The sequence below is a fragment of the Nomascus leucogenys genome, chromosome 1a (genome assembly GCF_006542625.1).
Source record: "Nomascus leucogenys isolate Asia chromosome 1a, Asia_NLE_v1, whole genome shotgun sequence".
NCBI lineage: Eukaryota > Metazoa > Chordata > Mammalia > Primates > Hylobatidae > Nomascus > Nomascus leucogenys.
Genome location: NC_044381.1, coordinates 26,490,483 through 26,498,496, shown reverse-complemented (window position 1 = coordinate 26,498,496; position 8,014 = coordinate 26,490,483). Strand labels below are relative to the sequence as shown.

Sequence of the window (8,014 nt, the reverse complement as noted above, 5' to 3'; positions counted from 1 at the left end):
GTTGTCGACTAGGACTGTCATCATCCGAAGGCTTGACTGGGGCTGAAGATTCATGTCCAAGCTCACTCATATACTTGTTGGCAAGACTCTCAGCTCCTCTCCATGACAGCCTCTCAGAGTATGGCAGCTAGCTTTAAGAGGGAGGGAGAGGTAGCCCCCAATACAGAAGCCACTGGGTCTTTCGTAACCTAATCTTGGAAGTGTCATACCATCACTTCTACCATATTCTATTGGTTGCAGAGACCAATCCTAACACAGGGTGGAAGGGGGAGCCACACAAGGAAGCGAATACCAGTAGGTGAGATCACTGGGGCCATCTTGGAGTTTAAGCACAACATCTCCCATATGGAGTTGTAATGAGGGTTTTTATGTGCCTAGAACATAGCTATCTCTCAAAAACAAAAAAAAAAAAATTCTGTTTTATGAACTCCTGGGAAGATACACGAGTTTTGGGACCTGAAGAACACACTTAAAAATTCAGAGTATAGTAGTCATCCCAGCACAATTACTGTCAAACAAATCTAGTTATTAAATTTCACATCCTGCTGAGGACTTAGCCAGCAATGCTAATGACAGCCAAAACTGCAGAGCTTCTCATAGTTTCCAGTATTTTATTTACGTTGATCATTAGTTTTAATTTTATGCCATCACATATTTCATTTAGTTCAGCAACTCAAAAGTGTATCAGTTATTATGGTCACACTTTCTAAGTAAGGACAATGAGCTTTAGGAAGGTTATGTGATTTGTCTAAGGACACTCAGCTATCCAGTGATGAAGTGAAGATTCACCCCAGGACTCATGACTCCAAAGTCTATTCTCTTTTAATTATCTCATGCTGTATTAGTGCTAAGTCAAACTCATTTTATAAAAAATAAAAAGAGAAGAGGAGGGAGCGTCATCAGTATTGCCCTTTCCAGGAATTTCTACATAAGCTGACAGCAGTTTCCTCGGGGTTCTCTTTTCTGTGGTTATCAATTGTTAAACGGCCCAGGATCTCTCAGAGCACATCCAGGTATGTGCATAGAGCCCTGAAATGCTGATATTGCCTTAGGGGGTTATTTTGTTTTTTATAGCCCCACACGCCATAGTTGGTGCATTTGCCTGAGCTTCCTCATCCTTTGTACTTATACCCAGGGAGGACAAGGTGAATAGATAAGATCTTTCAGCCTGCAGATTTCCAGTAATTAATAAAAGCAAATGCTTTCTGTTGAGGGCCAGCTGAGACTGGAGGTGGTGAATAAGGGCTGTATGTGTAAGCACTGTAGGCTTCCAGCCAGCAAAGAATCCAGACAGAGCCTGCACCCTCCCGGCCTTGGAACTCTAAGAGCACAGGACAGGGTACAGACCTATGGAGTATGACACTTATTCCAGGGACTTTGACCTGCTACATTCACAGGTCATGACAGCTTTGGTGCTGCCTCTGGGGAAGGGCCACCATTCAACTCGCCAAGAGAAGAACCAAAGGAACAAAGGCATGAAGCTCGGGGAGCATGGCTGGGCCAAGTTACTGACAGTACTATTTGCATAGTTCTGGTCACTTTCCAAATTACCTCTCACTCAGCCTCACCACAGCCTTTATCCACAGAGCCACCTGGGGTGGAATGGGAGGGGCTTTTCTTATCCCCATCCAACAGATGAGGAGACTGTGACTCAGAGAGGTGAATGACTTGGGCAAAGTCTAACAACAGTAACCACAGAGTAATGATTTCTAAGCTACTAATTAACTTTCTCACCATCTACCCATAGGAATTGGCCTGTAGGTTGAAAAGGCATTCCTGAGTCTCTGTATACCACACACCAAGGATTAATATTCCAAGTAATCATTTTAGAAATTAAAAGTGCAATAGTTAAGATACTGGACACATCTGTTAAAGAAAAACATCACAATACATCAGAAGACTGACTCAGTGGGCATGGGGATCACATTCCTTCTAAAAGTCATCATGAAGGAGAGTGGAGAAACATTAAGGGTTATGGAAGATAGAAATGGAACTGCCAATATTTGAATAACAGAAGTTCAAGAAATAGAGAAGTAGAGGCAACAACGAAGGGAGGAAAATACTTGGAAAAAATGTTAATAGATTTTCTAAAAGAAGAAACAAAGGAAATACAGAAGAGAGACTTTGGAATCAAAGTGTCAAATAGGATTTGAAACCCCAAATAAATGTGATTTAATAGAATTTGAAAACATTATAGAGAAAATTCTACGAGCTTCCAGAGGAAAAGAACGTATCACTTTGCAAAAGGACAAGACTCAGAGATTAACCACTGGTATAAGAAGATGATGGAACAATATTTTTAAAGTATTAAACGACTATAACTTTAGTGCTAGAATTTTATAACCTTCAAAATTTTGTCTTAAATGTGATGGGACAGTAAAGATATTTTCAGGCATTCAAAACCTCAGTAGTTTTACCACACAAAACTTCACTTTGAAAACACTCTATGCTTCATTTGATCCTCACAGGTCTGTGATGTGATGGTTGTTAATACTGTCCTTAAAGGCAAGATTAAAATGGTGGAATCACCTATCCATGGTCACACACTTGGGACTCACAGCCAGATCAGAACTGTGCAAATCTTTTACTCTAGGATGTTGTCTCCTTGATGAAGCAGAAAGGAAGGTCATATAACTGCTCTCACAGCTTTCCTACCTGCCCTTGCCCCGTGCTTCCCCACGTCCATCTTCTCAGGACTCCTGTTTTTCTGGCAGAGAGACAAAGTCAATCTATACAATCAAGGAATGAGAAAACATTCCTTGGGGACAAAGAGAAAGAAACACATGGGCTGAGTTGTGTGGAAAAATGATAGAAAAAAAACAGGATGGGAAGCTGCTCCGGGATATAAGGAATCTGTGAGGAATAAGGGAAAGTCATTCAGAGCTATAGAAGATCAGGAATGGTGTCCCAATGATGTCCTCTAAGAAATGCAAATAGAAGTTTTGAGTAACATTGTAGTTCCTTTTTTTTTTTTTTTTCCTGAGATAGAGCCTCATTCTATCACCCAGGCTGGAGTGCAGTGGCTCAGTCTTAGCTCATTGCAACCTCCCCCTCCCAGGTTCAAGTGATTCTCCTGTCTCAGCCTCCCAAGTAGCTGAGACTACAGGTGAAGACCAACACACACTGCTAATTTTTGTATTTTTAGTAGAGATGGGGTTTCATCATATTGGGCAGGTTGGTCTTGAACTCCAGATCTCAAGTGATCTGTCACCTCAGTCTCCCAAAATTCTGGGATTACGGGCGTGAGCCTGGGATTATGGCCCCTGGCCATAGTTGCTTTGAATTGTTGGAGAGGTATTTCCTTGGAAGTGAAATTGATCTGGGATTGGACCTTGTGGGTTCCTAGATTTGTAAAGAACATACCTATAACTGTGTGATAGCCTATCTGCTGTGGAGCAGACTTCCTTCACAAAAGGGATCCCTGAAATAATAGTAATAATGAAAAGATAGTGACCCTGAATGTGTGCTCCAGTGGTTGAAACCTTTGATTTCTGTCAGGTATGTTAGGGGAGCAGGGAGGTAGCCCACCATCTGTATTTGTCTTTTTTCTCTTTTTGTTTCTACTTAACAATTTTCCATTCCTCATTGCCTTTCTCACTGTGACAATGCCTTATTTCCACAGGGCAGTTTATTGTTATGGACCAAGCAAGGATCAGGCCAATTTGAGTCCTAATCTCAAACCCCCACTAGTCCTGTCCCTTGATCTTAGATAAATTACTTTTTTTTTTTCCAGGTAGAAATCATGTTTCCTTTTAACTGAATACTTAATTCACAACTTTTTTTTTCTCTTGGTCGCTACTCTGGTAATAATTATGTCCCCACCACCTATCAAGAACACTGCATCTGACCAGACTGAGAGCCAGTGTGAACATGGGCCCCAAACCAAGGCTTTCAGAATAACAAGGAACAGCAAAAACCAGCCTCTCCCTTCACTTAGAAAGGGGCTATGATTGGGAGGGTCCAAATTTTCACCATCCAAACACAGAAAACCAGAAACTCAATGCCAAAATGGAAACCAGAATGTGTCAGGAATGAAGTACAGTACCCCCTCATATACACAAGGTCGAGATGGGTTTGGAGAAAGATATATTTGACCATCGGGCCTCTTCTAGTAGATAGGGCCCCAGCCTAGCATTTTTAAAGGAAGATATTTTTGTTTCTATTACTTGCATTACTTCGCAAAGGGGTATACAATCTACTAAACGGGATACAATGAAGGAGAATAAATCTGCTCAAACACAAGAAACATTCCTGGATGATGATTTTTAGTTGCTGAAAATCAGCACATTATTTAAGAGTGGCAAAAATTCAGGGCAATCTGAGGAAGAATTCAAAAGTGGTGGCTACATTTGCTGGCAGGTTTAGGTAGGACACGGACACTTACAACTCCCATTTTTTTTCAGTGTATATATCAAGAGGCCAAAACCTCTGATCACCAAAATAAGCAATTGTGTACATTACAGTGCACAGGACAACAGAGGGAAAGAGGCTCTCTTGGAGAGTGACTAAAAGGTCTTTTGCAAAAGATATGTATTACTCTGAAGTGGAAGGACTGGAGCCCAGGGCCGGTGGCCTTCATTAACTTGACCCTTCCTTTTCTTTGGTTGCAGTAGCCTCATTGGGAGATGTTTCTTCTACATGTTCTGCTGGCTTCTCATCTACCTCTTCCTCCCCTTCTTGGGGATACAAATCTGGATATTCCTGCCTGCCTTCCTGCATGGCTCAGAACTGGTCTACACAGTCTGACCCCTTGACCTGCTCATGTTATGGTGGAAGCAGAAAAAGGCTGCCTTGAACTGTTCCCTGTAGCAGCCGTTGTCCATTCCCCCAAGGAAGAGGCAGTGCTAGTTAAAGTCTCCATTTGGCAGCATCAATCCATGCTCCTCCTAGGGAGGGATCATTGGGGTCATCATCCACCAGCTCCGCATTGCTTGGAGTTTTGTGCTCTTCTTTGGTCACAAATATGATTCGATCCTTCTGTTCCTTTCAGCAGTAGGACATGGCTGCAGCCCAGCCCTTAGACCTCATAGAAGGAACAGTGGCTGTTGCAGCTTCACGTGATGACCTCCCTCTCCTCAGGCAGGGCAGGTGCCTCTGAGGCCTGTGCAGACCGGAGATAAATTACTTAATCTTCCTGGATCTCAATTTTTTTTGTCTGTGGAATGGATTAAATCATAGCCATTCCCTGGCAGAGTTATTGAGAGGACTGCATGAGGTAATGAAGGTGAAGCCCCCGGCCAAGAGTGAGCGTCCACACACCTTCACCCTCATGCACTTTTGACTTGGCTCCCTCATGAGGCACTTTCTGTTATCAGTTAATGCAGAACCAATAAAGGACATGAGGACTCTTGACCATCAGTAAACTGATGCTCAAGGATCCCTTTCTTGCATCTCATTGACCCTTCGACAAATGAACCTTTTCCCTCTTGAACATCAGCTGATCATCTTTTGAAAGGCCCTGCCTCAATTCTGAAACTCTACTCTGTCTTAAAAGTAGCAGTGATGGGAGACATCCTTCATCTCTATGTGATCTTCGAGAGAATGTATCTAAAGTTTCTCCATTGAGTATGATGTTTGCAATAGGTTTTTGATATGAAACCTTTATCCCTGGTTGCTGAAATTCATGTTTGTTTTTGTTTTCTCTTGTGATCAGAAGTAGACACTGAACATATCACATGATTTTCTTCATGCATCAGGTAATCATATGCAGTTTTCTTTTATATATTGATACAGATAAATTATTTTTATAGATTATCTGATGTTAAAACATACATTCATTCCCCCCCCAAAACCTTACTTAAGTATAAGATATATTCTTAATTGGCTAGTGAACTTGTATTATTCAGATCAGGTAATCACCTACTGATTTTGGGGTATTTGATCTGTTGTGTTTTTAAAGAGAGGTGTTTAAAAATCTCTAATTATAATTGCTGCTATATCTGCTTCTTCTCGCAGTTTTATAAATTATATATATGTATTTGGAGACTACATTTTAGAGGCATATGTGCTCATGATGGGCCTTTCATCTTGCTCTGTTGGTTTAGAATATTTTTCTTTAAGATATTATTTCCCTACAGTTTTCAAGACTGTTATTCCAGATTTCACTTGCTTCATATTGGCCTGATATTTCTTTTCTCATCCTTAGAATTTGAAATTTTCTTGCATCCTTTTGATTTGTGTGTCTGTCGACCACACAATTTGTGTTTTTAAAAATCTCAACTGAGACTCTGTCTTTTAATTGGTGAGCTTAACCATTTACATCTATTTTAATTACTGTAATATTACATTCTTGTGTGCTTTCTATTATGAAAGCTTTTGATAGTAAAATACAATTAAACTCTTAAATACAAAGTTTGATTTATTCAATGCAAAACATCTGTTGTTTCTTTTTTCTCTTTCCCTTTTCCAGCTTACATTGTTAATATCAATGTTTAAATATGCTAATAGTATTTTAAATGTATTACTATTTATGTCTTTCATAAAAATACAGGTTGTGCAGCATGTTCTCCTGTTACTTTTATCTTTAATCCCACCCTCAGCCCCACCTCTGCTGTGACTTGTCTAAAATTATAATTCTATTTTTCTTTTGTTTTCTTTAGTGCTTGTCTTTAAAAAAAAAAAAAAAGACACTTTGGGAGGCTGAGGTAGGTGGATCACAAGGTCAGGAGATCGAGACTATCCTGGCTAACATGGTGAAACCCCGTCTCTACTAAAAAATACCAAAAATTAGCCGGGCGTGGTGGCACACACCTGTAATCCCAGCTACTCGGGAGGCTGAGGCAGGAGAATGGTGTGAACCCGGGAGGCAGAGCTTGCAGTGAGCCGAGATGGCGCCACTGCACTCCAGCCTGGGCAACAGAGTGAGACTCTGTCTCAAAAAAAAGAAAAAGAAAAAAAGACAACAACTTTATTAAGTAACTTGATCACTCCTTTCTATACCTCTTCAAGTTCCCTCCTGTATTTATTTTTGTTTTTATCTGCTCATTTCTACCAGGAGTATTTTCAAAGTGGAGTTTTAGGTAGTAAAACTTCTGAGGCTGCTTCATAGGAGATGAACTTTTATTTATTTTCAAAGTGGAGTTTTGGGTAGTAAAACTTCTGAGGCTGCTTCATAGGAGATGAACTTTTATTTGTGATTCCTACTCTACCTTGAAAAACTATTCAATGGGGCCGGGCGCGGTGGCTCACGCCTGTAATCTCAGCACTTTGGAGGCCAAGGTGAGTCGATCATGAGGTCAGGAGATCGAGACCATCCTGGCTAACATGGTGAAACCCTGTCTCTACTAAAAATACAAAAAATTAGCCGGGTGTTGTGGCGGGCACCTGTAGTCCCAGCTACTTGGGAGGCTGAGGCAGGAGAATGGCATGAACCCAGGAGGTGGAGCTTGCAGTGAGCCGAGATCACACCACTGCACTCCAGCCTGGGTGACAGAGCAAGATTCTGTCTCAAAAAAACAAAAAAACAAACAAACAAAAAAAGATTCAATGGGATAATCTGCCCCAGTCAGCTCTCATTGTTCACTTCCTCGTAGATCAGAGTGCAACAGGCCCTTTGAAATCATAATCTCAATGCTGAATGTGTCCACTCCCAGAAATGAATCACAATGCCAAATTTGGGTTAGCGTCAAGCCTTCCCCCACTCTTATTTTGAGCTATATGGCTTTGAAGCCAGCAATGGCATGAAGGGCATGGCTGGATTCTTCATTTCTCCATCTGTCCTCCACCTGGGGCACTCTGGCCTTCAATCCCCTTACTGGTTTCTGTTTTGATTTCCCCCAAGTTCTCAGGTTGTGGAGGAAGACAGAGGACGGATAAAGACAGGTAAGTATTTTTGGAATGAATTTTATTCTAAGCTGATTCTGAGCTCTCTGGATCAGGCAAATGCCTACAGCTCACTCTTTTTTTACCGGGCATTTTTGTGGGTTCTTTGAAGGGTCCCTCCTAGGCCCTTCTATCCTTCAGTTCCTGGACAGGAGTGGATGTACCACTATTCTAGCTGGTCTCTTTCAATTCT

General features: G+C 41.3%; 1 pseudogene; it reads right to left on the bottom strand.

Annotated features, from left to right (window-relative positions):
- Window positions 1-4,578: 4,578 nt before the first annotated feature.
- On the bottom strand, window positions 4,579-5,001 carry LOC100583025 (annotated as a pseudogene).
- Between the last annotated feature and the right edge of the window lie 3,013 nt (window positions 5,002-8,014).